Source organism: Peromyscus maniculatus, chromosome 6 (assembly GCF_049852395.1).
Source record: "Peromyscus maniculatus bairdii isolate BWxNUB_F1_BW_parent chromosome 6, HU_Pman_BW_mat_3.1, whole genome shotgun sequence".
In the NCBI taxonomy this organism is placed as follows: Eukaryota; Metazoa; Chordata; class Mammalia; order Rodentia; family Cricetidae; genus Peromyscus; species Peromyscus maniculatus.
In genome coordinates, this window is record NC_134857.1 from 33,646,000 (window position 1) to 33,670,575 (window position 24,576).

At 45.6% G+C, this 24,576-nt stretch overlaps 1 pseudogene; it reads right to left on the bottom strand.

The window, feature by feature from the left end:
- Positions 1–21,539: 21,539 nt before the first annotated feature.
- On the bottom strand, positions 21,540–21,759 carry LOC121830395 (ubiquitin-like protein 5 pseudogene; annotated as a pseudogene).
- Positions 21,760–24,576: the final 2,817 nt, after the last annotated feature.

The following is a 24,576-nucleotide window of genomic DNA, read 5'->3' on the forward strand; positions in this document are numbered from 1 at the left end:
GGGATTACAGGTGTGTCACCTGTAATGTAAAAATTACATCCTTGAAATATATTTTATAAACCTTATTATAAAAAAAAAACTTACAATAAAAAAATTACACACCAAAATTAACCAAAGCCTAAAAATACCTATACATCTCAGGGAACTTCAAGCAGTACAGCTTCACATTGAATTTAACACTTTAGTTATTTTAATTACATTTTTAAATTTTTATTATTATTGTGTGTAGGTATGATGTATGTGTGGATGAGTGCACATGCCACAGTGCACATGGGCAGGTCAAAGGACAACTTTGTGTAGGTGGCTCTCTCCTTCTACCGTAACTCAGGCTCTGGGGATAGAACTCGAGTTATCAGGCTTGTGTGTGTAGCTGAAGTTTTCCTGGTCCTGCCTGGCCCATGGTCAGGACAAATCTCTCCCACTCACGTCCCCCAAGTAAACACACAGAGACTTATGTTACTTATAAACTGTATGGCCGTGGCAGGCTTCTTGTTATCTGTTCTTACATCTTAAATTAACCCATCTCTATTAATCTATAAGTTGCCACGTGGCTCGTGGCTTACCAGTATCTTAACATCTGCTTCTCCTCAGGGTGGCTGGCAGCATCTCCCTGCCTCAGCCTTTCACCTCCCATAATTCTCCTCCTCCTTGTCCCGCCTCCACTATCCTCCCTGCCTGGCTACTGGCCAATCAGCGTTTTATTTACCAATCCATCATAGCAACATATATTTACAGCATACAGGACATCCCACAGCATGTGTGGCAGGTGTTTCACGCACTGGCCATCTATCTGGCCTGAATTAAATTGTTCCGTTGTTAAACAGTATGTGTTTACCAGAATGATGGCAAAAGAGCCATGGGAGGCCCTGCCTCCTCTTAAACAGTGCCCCTTTTGGCCAAGGCGGACAGTAAAGCTGACATGTGGTATGTGAGGCTGAGCCGGCCGGATGTTCTCGAGGAGACAGAATGTGCTGAGAGATTCTGACACAGGTTTAAGACAGAACAGTAAAAATAAATAAATAACTGAGACGTGGGTATTCTTACATCCAGGAGACCTTGCACCATTTTGAAATTTTTTACTGCATACTTTTAGGAATTTCTTAAACTACAAGGAAAATTTGATCTAGGAAAAAATAAAAAAGACCATTTGTTATATTGAAAAATCACAGTTCAGCCAAAAACTAAATCCTATGAAAAGTATGAGGGCTGGAGAGAGCTCCGTCCTGCAGCTCAGTTGAGCACCGCTCTGGCTGTGCGCCTCAGTGTAGTTCCCGGACCCACATCTGGCAACTCAGAACTGCTGTAACTCCAGCTGCAGCATCCTCTCCCTTCCTGCACTCATGGGCACCCACACACAAACCTGTCTCCAAAAACAAAGAAGAAGGAGAAAAGAAAAAAGAAAGAGAAACAGAAAGTTCATATAGCTGAATGAGTTGTTCGAAGATTACAAGGAAATTATACTCAGAGACAATAAAAATAAATTCTTTTTCTTTTTGTTTTTTTTGTTTTTCCAGACAGAGTCTCACTATGTAGTTCTGGCTGTCCTAGAACTCACTGTGTAGACCAGGCTGGCCTCAAATTCACAAAGATTCACCTGCCTCTGCCTCCCAAGTGCTGGGACTAAAGGCATGTGCCACCATGCCTGCGTAAGAACAGATTTCTCAGCAAACTGTGGTGGTATGAAAGTGCAATCACAGCACTTAGGAGGATGAAGCAGGAGGTGGGGAGTTTGAAACTAGTTTGGGCTATTGTAACAAAACTTGGTCTCAATTCTGCTGTCCTTGTTGAGTGTTTTGTTTTTGTCTTTTCAAGACTAGGTTTTTTTCTCTGTGTAGCCCTGGCTGTCCTGGAACTCACTCTGTAGACTAGGTTGGCCTTGAACTCAGAGATCCACATGCCTCTGCCTTGAAAGTGCTGGGATTAAAAGCATGTGCCACCCTGTTGTCTAAAAATGTTTTGTAAATTTTGTAAATTTAAATTACATAGATATTACATGTTTGTTGTAAGAATTTTTAATTTAAAAAAAAATTTTTTTGTTTGTGTATGGATGTTTGCCCATTTATGTCCATGCACAAAGAGGCACACCACCAGAACTGGAGTTACAGATGGCTGTGAGCTGTTATGTGGCTGCTGGGCATCCGTCCTGGGTCCTCTGCAAGAGCAGCCAGTGCTCTAACCACTGGTCCATCTTGCTAGCCCCCATTGGAGATGTTTAAGCTCAGGGGAGTAAAAGCCTATGTTGTTCCAGGCCCCACTACCTAGCAAGCAAAGTAGAAAGCGTTTTGCAGGTGTGGAAATACAACGACTCTCCTTAGCTGCCAGACGGGGCATAGGCTCCTGCCCTGCTGCTGACACCACCATGTTTCCAAGGACACCGCATTAGCCTGAGAAGCCTGACTCAGCAGCCGCATGGATGCTGATACCAGACATCAGTTACCACACAACCTTCAATCGGGTGAGCCAGTCCTTCCCCGTTTCCCTAGAGATGTGGCAGCAACTTCTGACCACGGAACAGTTCCTTATCACAGCACAGCTTCCCAGTGCATCAGTTAGCAGTCAAGCCCTGTGTGTTTAATTAAAAATTAACCTAAATGCTGAACTAGCGGGTAAATATTGCATCTGTTGCTGATAGATGTCCATATTGAATGGTGAAGAACAATTCTTTCTCCAGCACTGATCACACTCATCACAACACAATAGCCTAACATGTACCTTAGCTCTAGCAGCTTTAGTGGTAGGGTTTATACTTGGTTCTGTTTCGTTTCTCTTTAAACCGGGTCTCGGGTAGCCCACAATAGCCTCAAGTTCATTAAGTAGCTGAACTCCCACCTCCTGAGTGCTGGGATTACAGGTGTGTCCTACCAAGCCCTGGGTGATGCAGTGTGGGATGGATCCGGTGCCCACTGCATAATAGGAACGCTCTCCCGGCTGAGCTACAGTCCTAGTCCAGGGTTTTCATTGGTTGGCGGGTTGGCTGGTTGGCTGGTTTGGTTAGTGGTACTGAGGACTGAACCAGGGCCTCCCTCCCTCATGCTAGCAAAGTACTTGACCACTGAGCTTCAACTCCATTCTTGACTTTTTTACTTTGACATAGCGTCTTACTAAGTTGCCCAGGCTGGCCCTGATCTCACTTTGTAGCCCATGAAGGCCTTGAATTTACGATCCTCCTGCCTCAGCCTCCTGAGTAACTGGGATTACCTATGCCACACCTATGCCAGACCTAGTTTTTGTTTTTAAAAGATTCATTTCAATTTTCATATTCTCCCAGGTCAATGACTACTAGCTGGCAAATAATAAAACTCCTTTCCAGAATTCAAAAACCCAGTCAGATATTGGTTAAAAAGCCAATATGGAGCCGGGCGGTGGTGGCGCACGCCTTCAATCCCAGCACTCTGGAGGCAGAGGCAGGCCGATCTCTGTGAGTTCGAGGCCAGCCTGGGCTACAGAGTGAGTTCCAGGACAGGCTCCAAAGCTACACAGAGAAACCCTGTCTCGAAAAACCAAAAAAAAAAAAAAAAAAAAAAAAAAAAAAAAAAAGAGGCCAATATAGAAAACTTGGTGTGGCAGCCCAGGTTTATAATCCCAGCACTCTAGAGGCAGAGGCAGAAGAATCAAGAATTAAAGTCCAGCCAAGGATACACACCAAGTTCCAGTCCAACCTGGGTTACATGAGACCCTGTCTCAAAGCAAAACACAAAAACCCAAACTGTCAATATGGAACTCTTGCACAATGACACAAACCTGTAATCAGTATACACAGGAAGCTGAGACAGGGGATTCACAAATCTGAAATCAGTCTGGGCTATAAAGCAAGCACCTGTTTCAAAAAAAAAAAGAAAAAAAAAAAACAAGTTAAAAAAAAAGCTTGCTGATCACTGAGCATGGCGGCAGCTAGCATCTACCTGTGATCTTAGCACCCAGGAGGCCGAGGCAGCCAAGTCAAGTGTTTAAAGCCATCCTGGCCACGAAGTCAGAACATGTCAGGCACAGGGGGTTAAATGACAGTGTGCCGGGCTGCAGATCCCATTGGTGCCTGGATTGGCCTCTGTGGACAGCACCACCTAGCCAGCCTCAAATGGCAATCTGCAGGAGGATTCCTAACTCCCGATACAATGGAGATGACAGTACACTCCATGTCACACCAACTGACCAAAGCACCATACGAGGAAAAAGGAGTGAGCCAATCTGTGATCTCTTAACCATATATGATATTTGTGACGTCACTAGGGAAATCAGACATCATCCCAAAAGGGAAAGTTGAAACTGGAGATTGCCTGAGTCCCATAGTTCGTCTCAAGTGAGACCCCTTGGGAAGTAAATGAAAGGACCACAGAATGGGCTGCTGAGATTTCGATCAGCACGGCCTTGTGCACATTCATCCAGCTGCATTTAGCAAACAGGAGTTGGAACCTGACACCCTGGGGAGGTTTGGCCCCAGGTTTAGAGAACACACTTTCTCTGGAGGCATATTAACCATAGTGCTCCCAGCAACTCAGGCAGCCCACATTAGTGCTTCCTGTGCAGAAAGGTCATAGCCTCGAGTGCTAGTTAGAGCCGTGCAAGATCTTATCGCTGTTCATGGTTATTTCCCGTAATCGCTCCCTAGGGGTACAGCTTGACTATAGCCTAGAATATTTGAGGACAGTAATTTGCAAGATTTATGGAAAACAATTTCTCAGAAATGTGCTCTCAATTTTTATTGAGCAAATTCCTCTTTCCCTGGTAAGTGCTGCAGCATATGGGACAGGTAAATGTCTTAATGGACAGCATAAAAGTAACATTTTTTTTCTGCCCAAGTGGATGACTCACACATAGGGCTTCTAATCCCATTTTTCACTAGAGCAAATGTTCGGTGCAAAGGAAATAGAGGGGGGACTCTCCCACCCCTTCACCTGGCTTTCTCCACAGCTCCGTAATGGCCAGATCATTTCGCAGATTCAAGTCACTGCTTCTGGCACATCCATCCTTGGGGAAACAAACTTTTATTGAGTTTTTCTCCTCCAGGGGTTAGTCTCCTTCCTGTCTCTTACATTATATACACGGGACTCGCGCCTTTCTAAGATCTAATACAATAAAATGAGAATAGCCAGAGGCGGTCTCTCTTGGTTCCGGAAGGAAAGATTAATGGTAGAAACAAACAGTAATGGAAAGTTACAGGAGAGCACAGTGCGGGTAAACATCACCCAAATGAACATGTGTGGGACCACTTGCTCCTTAGAATTGGGATGATTACATCCATTATTAATTTTTGTGGCTTTTCTGACATCATGAAAGAACTAAATAACCATCTTGAAATTGGTCAGCGATCCGCCTGAAGTTAGAATACAGGCAATACAATCCATTCAGCCATATCCACTTATTAAGCAGCTATGGTGTTTTATTCAAACTCACAATTGACCTCAACTCACCACATAGCTGAAAATGACCTTGAATTCCTGATCCTTCTGCCTCTACCTCCCAAGTGAGTATCGCACCACCAGCAGCCACTCACCCATTCTTAGACATCTTTGAATAAACAATAATCAAGTATGGACTTGATGGCCTCTGAGCTTCTCTTGACAATTCGTGATGCACGTGGCAATTTATGACACAACTATGCCCACACGTTTTGCCTTCTTAGCTAACCGCAGGACTAGAGAATGGAGACAATGATACATATCGCTCTCCTTTGAGTGTTCATCCTGCTGCTAACTAAATGAATGACAGCGTGTGTTCAATAGAATAATTCAGCCTCACATGATGTACAAAAGGAGCGCTACTCTAAGACTGTGCTGAGCATCAACAGGAAAGATTGGACATTGTGAGCAGCTGTGAAGTTAAAATAACACCTCTTTCTCTCTCTCTCTCTCTCTCTCTCTCTCTCTCTCTCTCTCTCTCTCTCTCTCTCTCTCTCTAATTTTGTTTTTGTTTTTGTTTTTTTCAAAACAGGGTTTCTCTGTGTAGCGCTAGCTGTCCAGGAACTCTCTCTGTAGTCCAGGCTGGCCTGGAACTCACAGAGATCCACCTGCCTCTGCCTCCCGAGAGCTGGGATTAAAGGCATGTGCCACCATGTCCTGCCTATCTCTCTCATTTGAGACAGGGTCTCATGTAGCTGAGGCTACCTCAAACTTCGTATACAGCAAAGGGTGAGTTTGAGCTCTTGATCCCGCCGCCGCCGCCGCCGCCGCCGCCGCCGCCGCCGCCGCCGCCGCCGCCGCCTCCATCTCCCAAGTGCCACCTTTACTTTCCTGCAATGCCGTGGGAGGAACCCAAGTCCTCCAGCATGCTGTGCCAGCATCTGCCAACAGAGCTACATCCACAGACCAGCGTCTGTCTCCTAACAGTGAGATAATAAGAACGCTCCTTAAGAACGGCCCTTAGGAAACACATGAACTATGAACCAAAGGCTGAGGGGCCCCCAGCTGGATCAGGCCCTCTGAATAGGTGAGACAGTTGATTGGCTTGATCTGTTTGGGAGGCAACTAGGCAGTGGGACCAAGTCCTGTGCTCATTGCATGAGTTGGCTGTTTGAAACCTGGGACTTATGCAGGGACGCTTGGCTTAGTCTGGGAGGAAGGGACTGGACCTGCCTGGACTGAGTCTACCAGGTTGATCGCAGTCCTCGGGGGAGGACTTGTCCTGGAGGAGGTGGGAATGGAGGGTGGGCTGGGGGTAAGGGGAGGGCGTGGGAGGGGGGAGAATAGGGGAACCCGTGGCTGATATGTAGAACTGAATGGTATTGTAAAATAAAATAAAATAAAAATAAAAAAGTAAAAAAACGGCCCTTAGGGCCAGCTGGATGGCTCAGCAGAAACGAGCACTTGCAGCTAAGCCGGAAAACCTGTGCTCAGTCCCCAGGATCCACACCGTGAAAGGGGAAAACCAGCTAACCATCCCTGCAACTAGTTGCTCTGTGACTGCCACATAAGCACCGTGGCATGTGAAGGTGAGTGCACGCACATCCATTAGCTTTTAGCTGCTTCTAATGATGCCGTGATGGTAGTCACCTGCAATTGTAGTACTCTGAAGGCTGAGGCTACAGAATCTCAAGTCCAAGGGTGAATTCAAAGCCAGTCTACTTAGTAAGACTCAAACTAAAAATAAAATAAAACAAGAGAGCTGGCAGGCAAGGTGTGGTGGTGTACACCTTAGGTCCCAGCACTTGGGAGGCAGAAACAGACAGATTTCTATGAGTTCAAGGCCAACCTGGTCTACAGAGTGAGCTCCAGAACAGCCAAGGCTACCTAGTGAGATCCTGTCTCCAAAAACAAAAAGAGGAGCCAGGTGGTGGTAGCGCACTTGGGAGGCAGAGGCAGGCAGATCTCTGTGAGTTGGAGGACAGCCTGGGCTACAGAGTGAGTTCCTGGACAGCTAGCGCTACACAGAGAAACCTTGTCTCAAAAAAAAAAAAAAAAAAAAAAAAAAAGAGGGTTAGAGATATAACTCAGTGATTCAGACCTTGCCTAGCACGAGTGTGGGAGTGTGGTCCAAAATCAAGCCCCCAGTGGTGGCACACATCTATAATCCCAGCACTTGAGTAGTGAAGGTCAATCAGGAGTTCAAATCCAACCTCAGCTTCATAGTGAGTTTGAGGCTAGCCTAGGCTACATAGGACCAGGTCTTTAAAAAAAAAAAAAAAAAAAAAAAAGCCCACATTATAGTAACCGGAAAGTAAAAATGGAATCTCTGTACTAACATCAGAACTGTTTCTCCGACTTTACCTCACCTGCTGCTGTGGGGCTTTCAAAATCAGTTCCCAATATGCCATCTCCTCAAGGAATGGCAGTGCAAGCTTGCTGTGTGCAAAGCCAAGTCCTCTCAGCATCCCTGAGGAACGCACATCTCCTCCCTGGGTCTGCCTCCTTGTAACCGTGTGTAGTTGAGACCTTGAAGAATCTTCCACCCACCTTCAGGGTGTGAAACCAGTGAGTCGCAGCAACAAATTTGAATCCCAACAGTTCTCATCGGTTTCTGTTTCCTAAAGCTCAGAAATGGAATCTTGGTGAGTGTGGTAGTGTACGCCTTTAGTTCCAGCAGGAAGATCTCTATCATTAGTTCAATGCTAGCCTGGTCTCCATACCAAGTTTCAGGATAGGTAAGGCTACATAGAGAAATCATATCGAGAGAGAGAGAGAGAGAGAGAGAGAGAGAGAGAGAGAGAGAGAGAGAGAGAGAGAGAGAAAAGAAAAAAGAAAGAAAAAGAACAAACAAAACAAGAATGGAATCTAGAATTGGGGAGAAAAAACAAACAAACAGAAAAACACCTCTCTTTTTGTTTGTTTGGGTTTTGAGTTTTTGCCTTCGAGACCGGGTTTCTCTGTGTAGCTCTGGCTGTCCTCAGATTCATAGAGCCCCATCAGCCTGCTGTGAGAGCCAAAGTTACATTTGAAGTTTTAATTACTATGCCTAAGACATCCGTGAAACAAAAATGCCTCTGATCTGCAAGTCCCTTGTCCAAGGACAGACAGTTCCTGAAATGCTGGAGGCTGTTCTTTTACAGGAAATAACAAGCCAAGTGTTTTTCACTGCCCTAAACAAGTCTGTTTGACTCAACTACATCAGATAGGTTTGATCACATGTAGGTGGGAGGTATGTAGGCAGGAAATACGTCAGGATGAATGCATGCCCCTGATTGGACCTGATGGGAAATGCAATGAATTATGGGTTTTCCTTCTTAAGCTGCTGCGAAGTGTGACTCAGGGCCATTTCCCAGGAACCTGGGTACAGAGCTGGCCAGAGCCCAGCCACCTGGCTAGTACTAATTAAAGCTTGCTTCAAACTTGGCTTTAAACTGTGGTGGTGGCCTTTATCGGTGGAATTAACATGGCCTCTGCCTCCCAAGTGTTGAGATTAAGGGCAAGCGCCACCACAGCCCTGCAAAATCAACTTTTTTACTTGATCCTGGTATTATATGATCTTGAAGCAAAGACTTGGATCAAGTTTGTGTGTTTTGACACCTTTCACCTTGGACTGGGTTCCTTGCCAGAGCCTTCCTGGGGACTGCTGCGCTGTGAATCTTGAATGTCCCCAGAGAACCGTGTAGCAAAGTCTTGTCTCCAGCCTCTGGGGTTATGGAGAGTGCCGAGACTTCGGCGGGAGGTTAAGTCACTGTGGAAGAGTCCTAGGCAAGTGCTCTACCACCGAGTCATATTCCCAAACACAACCTTGCTTCTAAGAATAACTGTTACATAAGACCCAAGCCCCTTCATGTCGCTCTACAATTCCGGGTTGCCATGAGATTAGATGCCCCACCACACACACACACACACACACACACACACACACACACACACACACACGTTCCTGCCATTTTGTGCCCAAAGCAACCAAGCTCAGGAGAAGACACCTCAGGTATGATTCCTAGTGTGAGAGAGAGAGAGACAGAGAGGTTTTCTGACCTAGCCATGAGCAGTCTCTGAGGACTCCAGCTGAGAACATTTCAAGTGTGTCAGCAGTCATCGTCAGTGTGCCCACGTGACTCCTAGAACAGCGGTACAGACGGAAAGGATCAGCCTAGAATCTGACACAACCGGTTTGCACACTGGTTCTGACACTCATCAAATTCAAGTTTCCCCGTCCATTTCCTTGCACGATTACTATCACCCAGGACTGTTATGAAAATTAACCCAAAGTAGGATGCAAATCAGCCAGCAGAATATTGCAGGTGTGACAGATGCTCAGTAGATATGAACTCCCTTCTTACCGTTTTCTTCACCTGCTAGGACTTGCTGTAGTCGGAGAGATTTCCCAGCTGAACGTGACAGCACACACCTGTAATCTCCACGCTTGAGAGGGAGAATAGGGAGGATTGCTATGAGCTCGAGACAGCCTGGGCTGTTTAGTGAGGCCCTGTCTCAAAAAGGGGTGAGGGCCAGAGAATTGGCTCAGGGGATGAGAGGGCTGCTGCCCTTTCTAGAGGACCTGAGTTCTGAGTTAGGTTCCCAGAGCCCGTGTCAGACGGTCACAACTGCCGTAACTCCAGATCCAATACCCTCTCTTGGCCTCTGTGGACACCTGCACGTGGATGGCAGACACACATGCACACACACAAGTAAAAATATTTCAAAAGCCATGCTGCATCCTTAAAGCTATGGTTTAGTAAACCCCCAAGCCAGCAGTGAGATAACTCTAGGAGTTGGTGGGTAGGGAGACTTTAGAGGCCCAAAACACAACACAAACTCTTATCATTGGTCTTGGATGCCCACCAGAACGAGATGATAAGACCAGTGCTGTGGGTGCAGCTCAGTGAGCAGGGTACCAGCCTAGCATACCAGAAGCCCCTGGTTCACACCTAGCATTGCCTAGAAGGAGAAGGTGGAGGCGCACAGGTCTTAAATGACATTCCTGCCACTCCAGAGGTGGAAGCTGAAGGAGGGGGACTTCATCTCCCTGCTTGGCCTTGGCTGGCTGAAGACCCAGCGGAGAGGGTCACATTAGACCCCGCCTCAGAACAACAGAAAAAAAATTAGATCCCAGGTGGTAAGACCCTATTATGGACAGGGTACACTTTAAGTACATGATGTGGTTTTCCACATGATGGAACTTTGCTGGAAGCCTCAAGTTCATAATGCCAAAAGATGCTACACAGACTACTGGGGGCATGGAGGGATATCAGTGGTCTTACTCAGTTGTAAACTTTACAAACTCTGATACTGTTCTCCCAGGCAGGCTGTATCTGCATGCTCAATAGTAGCACAATTGTTGTGGAATGACCAGGGTGCTGTCAGGGAACAGTCTTTGTACACTGTGAATATGTATTACTCTCACTGGTTAATAAAAGCGCTGACCGACCAATAGCTGCACAGGTAGAAGTTAGGCGGGACTTGCAGAAAAAAAGAGAGTGCAAAGAAGAAGAAAAGAGGAGTCTCGGGAGTCACCAGGAGATGCAGAGAAAGCAGGAGATGAACTCGCCATACTAAGAAAAGGTACCGAGCCACATGGCAGAGCATAGATAAGAAATATGAGCCAGGCAGTTTTGGTGCACGCCTTTAATCCCAGCACTCAGGAGGTAGAGTCAGGCAGATCTCTGTGAGTTCCAGGCCAGCCTGGTCTACAGAGCAAGATCCAGGAGAGGACAGGCTCCAAAACTACACAGAGAAACCCCCTCTCTCTCTCTCTCTCTCTCTATATATATATATATATATATATATATATATATATATATATATATATTTTTTTTTTTTTTTTTTTAAACAAACTCCAATACTGTCCTCCCAGGCAGGATGTATCTACATGCTCAATAGTAGCACAATTGTTGTGGAATGACCAGGCTGCTGTGGAACAATCTTTGTACACTGTACACTGTTGTATATAGATATAGATATAGATATAGATATAGATATAGATATAGATATAGATATAGATATAGAGATGTTATAAAAGCTAGTTAGTAACAAGCCTAAGCTAGCAGCCAATCATTTATAATTAATAATAAATCTCTATGTGGTTATCTGGGAGCCAGTGTCCCAACAAAGAACTCTGCTTACACCAAACTCTCCACAGTACTGTAAATTCACTCAAAAGTTCATGGCGAGGGAGCTCATGGGATCTGGGAGAGGGGACTTAATTCTGTTGTGTAGCCAAACTGACATAGTGTTGAACCCACCTTCTAAATACATGTGTTTATACCCATAGACAACACTCTCAGGCATCATCAGAGAAGCCTCTCTCTCCAGTAAACTACAGTGAAGGCAGAAATGAACAGCTGCTGTGCATGGATGAGCACCCAGCCATAAACAAAACATTTATAGCATCCCTTCCAAGGTTTAAGGAACACTGTGGAAGAAGGGGGTGGAATTACTGTAAGAACCAGAAGACCGGGACAAGGGCTACAAAATGTCATCTTCTTGACCATGAGCTCTCAGCAGCTACAGACTACACCAGGCCTGCCCCAGAACAGGCTCAACCATAGCCAAGCAAGGATGAGGGAGAAGCTTAGGGAGCCCCTCCCCTCACTGATGAACTATTTCCTACAGCAGAGTCAGGGGAAGAGGGAGTCTGCTGTGGGATGTTCTGTATGGCAAATATGTTAATAAACAAAACACTGATTGGCCAGTAGCCAGACAGGAAGTATAGGCGGGACTAACAGAAAGGAGAGAGAAAAAAGAGAGGAAGGCAGAGGGGAGGAGACACCAGCTGCCACTCAGGGAGCAGCATGTAGAGGAAACAGGTAAAGCCACGGAACACATGGCAACATATAGATGAACAGATATGGGCTTAGTATGAGAGTAAGAGCTAGACAATGGCAGGCCTGAGCTAATGGTCGAGCAGTTTAAATAATATAAGAGTCTGTGTGCTTACTTTATAAGTGGGCTCCGGGACTGGCGGGACTTGGCTGGAGCTGGAGAGAAATTCTGGAGCTACAGGAGTCATGGCCTTCAAGTTTGTACCCACTGGTGAGCCCACAGGTTCCAAAGGATAGTCCACACCCAGTGGCCACAGTGATCGCAGGAGGTCACACAACAGAAGTCACGGAACTAGGAAGGGCCCAGGTGAAAGGGGTACGAGAATGTCGGGGGATATTCGATCACACTGTGAACCCCAAGTTTGCACTTGTGTTAATTAAATAAAATTGACCTTGGGTCAGGAGGCCGCGTGAGCCACTAGTTGACGGAAAGTAACCATAGAGCCTCAGAGGGCATCCGGGAGAGATAGAGAGACACAGGAAGTGGTAGGGTGGGGTTTGGAGTGGTGCAGCTTCTTCTGGTTTGGCAAAGCTGAAGCGCAAGTCTTCCGTGGGGGAAAAGCCAGGAGACAGGGTTCGCTGACTGCCACTCAGCCTCTCTGAGCCCAAAGGTTTTCACCCCAGCCTTTGACTCTCAAGTCTTATTCGTAACGAGAATGATAGCGATTTAGTTAAAGCTACCTTTAGCGGTAGCAACAGGGCCAGTGCCTGCGGGAGCAGAGTTCCTGCCAGGCCTGAGCGGCCACGCCACCACTAGAGAGGCAGGCCGGTAACTGTGGAGTTGCAACTGCTGGCTGAGATAGCAGTCGATTAAGGCGCAGCCACTGTGCCCATCTTAAGACGGCAGGAGAGAGAGATAAGAGGGGGTAGGAGGAGAGCAATCAGAACGTACCAGCATGTGTGAAACTGTCAACAAACGTAAATTTTTAAACAAGGAATAAAGGGGAGGGTAGTGGGCAGGAGTAGCACAATATACTCAAAGAATGTAACATACTCGCAAAACATGGCCCTGTATAACCATGTATTTTTTTAAAAAAAAAAAAATTAGGGAAAAGGGCTTTTCCATGTGTCTAAAATATATATTTAGCTAAATATCAACTAAAAGATTCTCAATATTCCTAGATATTTTGTTTTGTTTGGGGCAAAGGGAATGGGGGAGTGGGCTTTTTGGTGTGTGTGTGTGTGTGTGTGTGTGTGTGTGTGTGTGTGTGTGTGTGTGTGTGTGTGTAAGTCCATGGAGGCTAGAGGTGTGCCTGATCCCCTGGAGCTGGAGAAGTGATTGCAAGTAGTTGTGAGGACCCGACGTGGGTACTGGGAACTGAACTCTACAAGAGCAGCAAGTGCTCTCCAGTGCTGGGCCCTCTCTCTCCAGCCACGGAAACCCAGCAGGTTCCCCACCCACCACCCAGCCTTTCCTCTACAGCCTCCTGCTATTTTCTAAGAGACTGAAACTGGCCCTGATTAAAGAAATAAACATAGCTGGGTGATGGTGGCGGCGTCTAGCCTTTTATCCCAGCACTCAGAAGGCAGAGAGACAGGGGGATCTCTGTGAGTTTGAGGCCAGTCTGAACTACAGACCAAGTTCCAGGACAGCCAGAGCTACACAAAGAAACCCTGTCTCGGAAAAAAATAAAGGAAGAAAAGAAGAGAAAACAAACATGAAATGTGAGATAGTTGTCAGCTGTAAGGCACGGTTGATTTCAACTTGTTTCCGTGTTTGTCTGAACCTAAGCCACACAAATGAATTCTAGAGCCACCTTTCATTTCCAGTGAGTCCCTGCCAGTTGGCGCTGACTGAACCCTGCAGCCAGGCAGCAGGGACACAGCCTTTCAACCTAGAAGCTACTTTGCTGCTTGAGAAATCCACATGGGAAAGAACTGGTGTTTGCTGAGTGCGGAGACCTGGTGCTAAGCAATGTAGTTTTCGGTTTAATTCCCTCGGCATGGCAGGCTCTCTTTGACCGGCTTTCCAGATGAAGGAATGAAAGTTCAGACCACTGTCTGAGTGAGGGCCAGGTCTGTCTGTCTGTCTAGTGCCTCCATAAGAACTTGGCATCTCTTCATGACATCTTTTCAGCTGTCCTAAAGCTTAGTTTTTCTTGTGTGGCAAGCTCTGCCCTCCTCCTCTCAAGTTTTGGGGAAACACAAAAAAAAAATTTTATTTTAATTTTTTTTTTAATTTTATATACATTGATGTTTTGCCTGCATGTATGTCTGTGCACCCTGTGTGTGCCTGATGACAGAGAAGGCCGGAAGAGGGTGTTGGATTCCCTGAAACTGGAGTTATAGGTCCTTGTGAGCTGCCATGTGGGTGCTGGGAATTGAACCTAGGTCTTCTGGATGAGCAGTCAGTGCTCTTAACCACTGAGCCATCTCTCCATCCCCTCACAAAAGAAACCTTAATTCTAGCTCTCCTAGATTCCCCCATGGGAAATCATGCCGTGACTGACTTAGGTCAATGCCCAATTTAACCACTTACACTGTCCAGGCGTGGGTGGTGATGCACACCTTTGACCCCAGCAAAGACATGTAGATCTCTGTGAGTTCAAAGCCAACCTGGTCTACATAAGTGAGTTCTAAGACAGCCAGATCTACATAGTGAGGCCTTATCTCAAAAAAAAAAAAATCCACTAAAATTAAATAATAATAATAATCACTTACATGGTAATTTGCTAAGGAAATGTTAGCATGACTTTCTCACACATTGGCAAATAGCAGGTCCCTTTGACGCATTTAGAAGTCTCCTCAGAAACACCTGGACCTGGGATGAACTGACATGCTTCCTGGACTTCAGAGAGAGAAGGGAGCAAAAAAAAAAAAAAAAAAAAAAGTCTGCTAGACAATTCAAGAAACTGCCAAGAAGCTACGAGAGTACAGCAGACAGGCTTGATCTATTGTTGTTTTTGTTTTTGTTTTTTTTTTTAATTGAATGTTTTGAGCTAACTGTCGATTTACAGGCAAGTGTAAGACTATCACAAATTAAAAAAAAAAAAAAAAAAGCAATACTACAGAGTGATCCCAAGTACCTTTTGCCCAATTTCCCCCGGTGGTAATTTCTTGCAAAATGGTATGACAGGGGACGACGGAGAAGTTGGCTCAATGTGTAAAGTGTTTGTTACACAAGGATCTGGGCCTGACTTCTCAGCACCTCTGTAAAAAGCCAGCAGGGCTCACTTATCTCAATGCCGGGGAGGCAGTGTCTTTAGGGTTTCTATTGCTGTGAAGAGACACCATGACCGTGGCAACTCTTATAAAGGAAACCATTTAATTGTAGCTGGCCTACAGTTCAGAGGTTTAGTCCATTATGATCATGACGGGAAGCATGGCCCCATGCAGGCAGACATGGTGCTGGAGAAGGAACTGAGAGTTTTACATCAGATCCCGAGGCAACAGGAAGAGTTTTGTGACCTCAAAACCCACCCCTAGTGACACACTACCTCCAACAAGGCCACACCTCCTAATAGTGCCACTCCCTATGGGTCTATGAGGATCATTTTTATTTAAACCACCACTGGCAGTAACAGGTGGATCCCAGGGCATGCGGAGCAAAGGGAACACTCCTCCACTGTTGGTGGGAATGCAAGCTTGTACAACCACTGTGGAAATCATTGTATGGCAGTTTCTCAGAAAACTGGGTTTTGGGTCCCCTCACAGCTGATGGCTCCTTTTGGTCCATGTGAAAACTAGCCTAAATAAGAAAATAAAATTTAGCCAAGACAGTAGTAGTGCAAGCCTTTAATCCCAACACTTGAGAGGCAGAAGCAGGGGGATCTCTGAGTCTAAGGCCAGCCTGGTCAACATAGTGAGTTCCAGGACAGCCAGGGCTACACAGAGAAACCCAGTCTCAAAAAAGCAAAAAGATTTAAAAAAAAAATTTTTTTTTTAAATTTTAAAAAATCAGAGAAACATCACCCTTTACAATAGCCACAAATAATATAAAATACCTTGGAGGCCAGGCGGTGGTGGTGCACACCTTTTATCCCAGCACTCAGGAGGCAGAGGTAGGTGGATCTCTGTGAGTTCCAGGCCAGCCTGGTCTCCAAAGCAAGTTCCAGGAAAGGCGCAAAGCTACACAGAGAAACCCTGTCTTGAAAAACCAAAAAAAAAAAAAGAGAGAGAGAGAGAAAGAAAGAAAGTATCTTCAACAAATGGTGCTGGCATAACTGGATGTCAACATGTAGAAGGCTGCAAATAGATCCATATCTGTCACCATGCACAAAACTCAAGTCCAAGTGGATCAAAGACCTCAACATAAATCCAGTTACACTGAACTTGATAGAAGAGAAGGTAGGAAGTACTCTTGAGTGCATTGGCACAGGAGACCACTTCCTAAATATAACACCAGTAGCACAGACACTGAGACAAACAATCAATCAATGGGACCTCTTGAAACTGAGAAGCTTTTGTAGGACATAGGATACAGTCAATAAGACAAAACGACAGCCTACAGAATGGGAAAAGACCTTCACCAACCCCACATCTGACAGAGGACTGATCTCTAAAGTATATAAAGAACTCAAGAAACTAGACATCAAAATACTGAACAATAAATCCAATTTTTAAAAAATGGGCTAAAGAGCTAAATAGAAAATTCTCAAAAGAAGAATCTCAAATGGCTGAGAGACATTTAAGGAAATGCTCAACATCCTTAATCATCAGAGAAATGCAAATCAAAATGACTCTGAGATTCCACCTTACGCTTGTCAGAATGGCTACGATCAAAAACACTGATGAAAGTCAATGTTGGAGAGGATGTGGAGCAAAGGAAACACTCCTCCACTGTTGGTGGGAATACAAACTTGTACAACCACTGTGGAAATCAGTATGGTGGTTTCTCAGAAAATTGGGAATCAATATACCTCAAGACCCAGCCATACCACTCTTAGGCATACACCCAAGGAATGCTCAATCATACCCCAAAGATACATGATCAACTATGTTCATAGCAGCACTATTTGTAATAACCAGAACTAGAAACAACCTAGATGCCCATCAACTGAAGAATGGATTAAGAAAATGTGGTTCATATACACAATGGAGTACTACTCAGCAGAGAAAAACAATAACATCATGAAATTTGCAGGCAAATGGATCAAACTAGAAAATGTCATCCTGAGTGAGGTAACCCAAACCCAGAAGGACAAACATGGTATTTACTCACTCATAAGTAGATTCTATATATAAAGCAAAGAACAATCAGACTGCAACCCACAGAACCAGGGAGGCTACATAGCAGGGGGGACCCTAGGATGACTGTGGCTTATAATAAGTTTTAGTTTTACTCAATCACTGGGCAAGCTTCAGTGAAACATTTCACTATTAGGATAAGTATTTGTACTGTATCAAGCTAATAATAGAAAAAATTAAATTAAAATTTTTAAAAAAGGAAAATAATATTTAATTTCTGTCACAAACTGATGCAAGAACTTGAGTATCTATTACTGATACAAAGAAAATAACAAAAGATGCTTTTTTCCTATTACATTTGCACCATGTAAGTCTGTCATCCCATGTAAAAGCCAAGAAGAAATTAGCAATAAAAGCTGAAATCACCCCACATATGGTCTGTGTTATTGTTCTATTGTCCTCAGCAGAACTGTGCTATTCCAAGGGACATGCCCAAGTGAACATCTCTATTGAACATCACCAAAAAATAACTGAGAAACTCAACTCTTCAGTAGAAACCAACAACCTTCATCCTATACTCTTCAGACCCTGGCCTAACAACTCTTCCCTTGGTTTTTTCATCAGTCCTAAGATACCACGATAACATATCTCTCTCCCTCTTCTAATATCTCAATAGAATCAGACCTGGCTCCGGCTCCTTTGTGATATCATGAGTTGGGAACAGATTAAAGGAAGCCTGGCCCGGGGCCCACCTGATAAACGACTTTAGCAGGAGAGCTCATGACAGTTATGACAGTCAGCTTACCTGACAGGTCTTGAAGAGAAACCTATAGACAGAAATAGAACACAGAAACTGAAAAGATTTAGACATGGCTTCACCTATTTTTGTTGTTCTTGTTGTTTTCGAGACAGGGTTTCTCTGTGTAGTCCTGGCTGTCCTAGAACTCACTCTGTAGACCAGGGCTGGCTTTGAACTCTGAGATCTGCCTGCCTCAGCCTCCCAAGTGCTGGGATTAAAGGCATGTGCCACCACTGCCCAGTAGCTTCATTTATTAAAAGCAGAAAAGCTGTAAGTTGTGGCATGGACCTGTAGGCCCAGCCCTGAGGAGGGAGAATCTGGAAGATTGCCACAAGGTGAAGGTTGATCCTGCCTCAGACAACAGCAGCAAAACTCACACCCAAACAAACAAACAACAGCAAAAACAAACAGAATAGAGTGATAATGCTCTCTTCAAATGAAATGTCGAGGCTCTAACCCCACAACATGGCTGTGTCTGGAGGTCGGACTTTAGGAAGTACTTCGGATTAAATAACTCATAAGGATGGGCCCCCAGTCCACTACAGGCCTTCCAGAAGGGAAGTCAGGGCCTGGAGTACAGCTCAGAGGTACAGCATGTGCTTAGCATGCTCAGAATTACGTCGTTGAAACAAACAAAAAGGAAGCCGTCCCCTCTTCCTCTCCCCAACCCTCAACATCCCCTATGCTTGAAAAGAGCCCTCACCAGGAGCTGAGCTCTCCACACCTTAACTTCTAATTTAACCAGAATTTCTAGAATTATGAGAAATAAAATGTTTTGGGGCAAGGTGTTGTTTGGGCTTTGTAACAATGTGTGTACATAAGTGTATGTCACATGTAGGGGCATAGCTGTGAAGGTCAGAAGATCCCCTGGAGCTGGATGGAGTTCCCGGAAGTTGTTAGCACTGGGACGAGGGAGCTGGGAACCAAACTCTGGTCCTCTGGAAGAGTAGGAAACAGTCTTAACCAATTAGCCGTCTCTCTACCCCAGTCCCTTTGCTTTTTCAAGACAGGGTCTCGTGTAGCTTAGACGGGTCTCAAACTTATTATGCAGCTGAGCATGGCCTTGAACTCCTGATCCTCCTGCCTCCACCTCCTAAGTGCTACAATTACAGGCACCAAACCATTTACGTGGTGCTGAGGACCAGGGGGCCTTGTCCATGCTAGGTGACACGCTACCCACTGGGCTATAACCTCAGCCCAAGAAACCCCTGCCGCTGGGGACAGTCTGTAGAACTTTATTTCTTTGGTGAGCTGAAGTTCCCAGGAGAAAAAAAAAAAGGTGTCCCTGCATTACAAAGTCAACATAAACATTCATTGCTCCTCTATGCCTGACCCAACATCCATCCTTCAGGGGTTTCTCTGTGTAGCAGCCCTGGATGTCCTGGAACTCACTTTGTAAACCAGGCCTGGAACTCACAGAGATCTGCCTGCCTCTGCCTCCCGATTAGAGGCATGCGCCACCACCGCCCAGCTAGCATCCATCCTTTTGACTATTAGGTAATCTTTCTGGAATGTACAAACAATAGCTCCCAATTTCCACCAACCTGAAGACTAAGAATATCATCTGATAACATCTGAGACCTGTAGCAGAGATTCCTACATTACACAACCCACCTTCCTGCCGTGTCCACCAGTGTGTTCGATAACTTACTTTTTAAATGTTTATATGTTAATGGATTTTTTGCCTACGTGTATGACTGTGTATCACATGTATGCCTGGTGCCTGAGGAGGCCAGAAGAAGGAACTGGAAATGAAAATTTTAAAACAGGGTCTCCTGTAGCCAGGCCACCCTTGAACTCACTTTGTAGAGGATGACCTTGAAGTTCATCCAGCTGGTCCAGCTGGCCCAGCTGCCCTGTGATAAGAGTGTACGTTCCACAAAGACCAGTTTTATGTGGTGCTGGGGATGGAACCCAGAGTTGGACTATGCTAGATAGGCACTACTAACTCAACTACATCCTAACAGTGTCTTAAATCCCAGCACTTGAGCAGAGGCAGGTGGATCTCTGAGTTGGAGGCCAGCCTGGTGTACAGAGAACTTTCCAAGACAGCCAGGGCCACACAGAGAAACCCTGTCTTTGGGGTGGGAGGTACCTTGATTCATGATTTTTCTTTTCTTTTGTTCTGTTTTTATTATAAAAGCTTTCATACCAAATTGGAACATGGTATTTGGGGCAACCTGAACCTATGTGCCCTGGCCATGGTCACTAACACATGGCTACAGAATGAACCTTTGTGATAAGAAACTGTGTTTTGCATTTTTTTCAACATTTTCCCCTTCCTTTCTTTTTTTTTATTTTATTTTATTTTACAATACCATTCAGTTCTACATATCAGCCACGGGTTCCCCTATTCTCCCCCCTCCCACACCCTCCCCTTACCCCCAGCCTACCCCCCATTCCCACCTCCTCCAGGGCAAATCCTCCCCCGAGGACTGCAATCATCCTGGTAGACTCAGTCCAGGCAGGTACAGTCCCCTTCTCCCAGACTGAGCCAAGTGTCCCTGTATAAGCCCCAGGTTTCAAACAGCCAACTCATGCAATGAGCACAGGACTTGGTCCCACTGCCTAGTTGCCTCCCAAACTGATCAAGCCAATCAACTGTCTCACCTATTCAGAGGGCCTGATCCAGCTGGGGGCCCCTCAGCCTTTGGTGCATAGTTCATGTGTTTCCATTCATTTGGCTATTTTTTTTTCAATAATTGAGTAGAACCGAATTTTATTATAAGCCACAGTCATCCTAGGGACCTCCATACTATATATATAGCCTCCATGGTTCTATGGGCTGTGGTCTGATTGTTCTTTTTTTTTTTTTTTTTTCAAGACAGAGTTTCTCTGTGTAGCTTTGCGCCTTTCCTGGAACTCACTTGGTAGCCCAGGTTGGCCTCGAACTCACAGAGATCCACCTGGCTCTGCCTCCCGAGTGCTGGGATTAAAGGCGTGCACTGCCGCCGCCGCCGCCGCCGCCGCCGCCGCCGCCGCCGCCGCCGCCACCACCACCACCACCGCCCGGCCTGATTGTTCTTTATTTTATATATAGAATCCACTTATGAGTGGGTACATACCATGACTGTCTTTCTGGGTTTGGATTACCTCACTCAGGATGATTTTTTCTAGTTCCATCCATTTGCCTACAAATTTCATGCTTTCATTGTTTTTCTCTGCTGAGTAGTACTCCATTGTGTATATGTACCACATTTCCCCTTCCTTTCTTTTTCTTCTTTCAGTACTGATGGAAGCCATGGCCTTGGAACATGTGGTATGTAATAGCCAGTCTACCACTGAGCAACTTTCCTACCCATTGTTCTTTCTTTTCTTTATTCATATATACATTTTCGTTGCTTTTAGCATCTAACTTTTGATTCATGTGAATCACTCAAAGCAGGCATCCCAGGGGCATGGCAGGAGAGGGTGGGAGGTGGCGGGGCAGAGGAGGAGGAAGGAGGCCTATTAGTAATTAAGCCCCAGGCTCATCCCATCATGGCTTTCATAGACTCCCAGAGTCATAGTCTCCCAGAGACTCATGGGCCTTCAAAATTGTATACCACTTCTTCAGAACACGTTTGTCCCAATGGGTCCCAGTTTCTTCCTGTCCTCAATGATGTCACCCATGCTGCATTTTATGAGAACTTTCTTCCCCCACACTATCACTGCAAACAACCTCTGTCATTTTCCCCGGGGCCAAGCCAACATAAAGTGCCAAATTCTCCAACCCAAAGTCCCCGCTGGAGAAAAGGCTGTAAACTGGAAGAGGAAGTTCCCAACCTGTAGCATAGATGGTTGCTGCTTAGGTCCGGGCAGCCTTCAGCCCATTTTTATTGTGTGGGTTTTTGGAGACAAGGTTTTATGTAGCCTAGGCTGGCCTTAAACTTTGTGTACAGCCAAGTATGGCCTTGAACTTTGGGCCTCTTGTCTCCGCCTCCTAAGTGCAGGGATTACAGTCAAGTATCACCACACCTGGTTTAAGAGGTGCCGGGGATAGAACCCAATACTCTGTGCATGTTAGGCAAGCATTCCAAATTTTAAATAACACATTCTTTCCAGATCTGATAGAGAGATGCATGAGATGGGTTTAAAGGGGAAGTATCTGTTAGCAATGCAGGCTACTTAGAGTGGTGGAAGCTGGGCTAGGAGACCCAATAACAACCCCCAGAACATGGGAGATTCCTTACTTTTAGAGACCTGAGTGGGAAGGGGCATTTGAGTTTAGAGGGGAGGGGTGTCTGAGTGTAGCTGATTAGTGAAGGCACTAAAACTAGACAGGGTATAAAGCCACAGTTTAGGAGCGAATCCTGCTGCCCGCCCTACTCTGTGGCTGCTGCGGGCTTCAGCAGTTTAGGGAAGTTACTGCACAGGATGTTAGGTGTGTCCCTCGGAGGACCAACACCAGCTGAGCCACCTCTGAGCCTCTTTTCTGTTGTTTAAGTTAGAGTCTTACAGGCTAGCCTCAAACTCAGATCATCCTGTCTGTGCCAGCACTTCAGGCTAAAGTTCACAGACACCGTGTTTTATAGCCCTGGATGACCTTGAACTGTTGAAGAATCTCCTTGCGCTTTTTTTTTTTTTTTTTTTTTTTTTTGGTTTTTCGAGACAAGGTTTCTCTGTGTAGCTTTGCGCCTTTCCAGGAACTCACTTTGTAGACCAGGCTGGCCTCGAACTCATAGAGATCCACCTGCCTCTGCCTCCCGAGTGCTGGGATTAAAGGCATGAGCCACCACGGCTGGCTCTCCTTGAGCTCTTAATCTTCCTGCCTCTGCTTCCTGAGTGAGGACCTCCCTTAGGCCTGGGGGGCCTTTTTACCCAGAGGCCATCTCCTCTTCTGGGAACCCATCTGAACCTGGGGCAGCATCTCCTTCTTTTTAGATAAACTCATGTGGACAGGAGGGGGCTGAGGCTTTACCGAGAACATCAGTGAAAAGCACAGATCACTAAAGGACTAGGCAACAGGCGTGGTAGCATCTGCCTTTAACTGAAACATTTCAGAGGCAGAGACAGGGGGATCCCTCTGCCTCCAAGGTCAACTTGGTCTACATAATGAGTTCCAGGCCAGCCAAAACTACAGAGCGAGACCCTATCTCCACCCCGCCCCCCCAAAAAACCACAGCAAACAAAAAATGTTAGACTAAGGGATGAAAGAAGGCAAAATAAATAAAAGATTAGGGAAAGATACGGAGGAGAGAGGAAAAAAAAAAGCCTTCCTCATTTCACCTCCCAATTTTCCTCCAAAAGAGCCAACTGAGTAGGTTGCTCTGGACATTATTTCTGTACCCCCTGCCCCAATACACAGGGTCTCATATGTAACTCCTGCTTATGTCGGAACTTATGTAGGTCATCGAAGCTCAAACACATGGCTGGTTAAAGGCACAGCAATTGTACCTTCCCATACCTGTGCCTGGTGGAACTCAGCCACACACTTGCTGCCGAGCTACACATCCAGCCTCCTACAGCTTGAGGTGTCTTCTGCTAGTTTCAAAGTTTCAGGTCTCACTAGATGACGTTTCAAAAAGGGCAACCGTGACGTCTGGTGGCACTCGGGAAGCAGAGGCTGGCAGAGCTCTATGACTTGGAGACTAGCCTGACGTACATAGAGAGTTCCGGTCCAGCCACCCAGCAGCTCTGAACTATGGAATTACAGCCTCTCTGCACTCCCCTCAAAGCCTTCATCTTCAGTCAATTCCGCTTCTCAGGCTCTCCCACGCTCCTGCTGAAGGAGCCAAGGCTTTGTCCACATTAGACCTAGGCTCCACTGCCCAGCTGCGGCTCCAACCCGCACACTTCTTATGCAGTTTTCGCCTTCTGAGACTCCCCATGGACACTCTCTCCTCAAGTCTTATCAGTGTCAGGTACTCAGTCCTGAAACACCACGCCTGCCTTCCTCTGTTCTCTTTCCAGGAATACCCTCCCTGGTCCCTTCCACTCCAAACGCACATGAGAAGCCTCTGTTGGCGTCTCCAGTCAATTAAGTACTTCCTCTTTTGCTCCTGAGATACTTTCTCCATAACGTGTGATTCCACATTTATCAGATAAATACAACTATTTGTGATAAACTACAACAAAAATACTGTATTTATACGTTTTTTCTTTTCTACTAAGCCATTAACAGATTTGTTCAATTCATTTTTCACATGCAGGAACATGGTATGTGGTGCATATTTATGGTCTGAGCAAATGATTTGTGTGTGTGTGTGTGTGTGTGTGTGTGTGTGTGTGTGTGTGTGTTTATGGGTCAAACTTAGTCTTACAACATATCAGAGAAGCAAGGAGTCCGTCATTCCTCTACTTCCCAGTCCCCGAATAAATTTTTGAAGTGTATAAGTTTTAATTTCTAGCTTTCTGATAGCTTAAAGCACTCAGTGTTTAGGACTACTTTCAAGAGACCATCCTCTTTGAATCCCTTTGTTTGTGGGAGAGGGTGCTGGGGCATCAAACCTAGCGCCTTGTGCATGCTAAATATATGTTTTACATTTATGTATTTGTTTGTTTATTG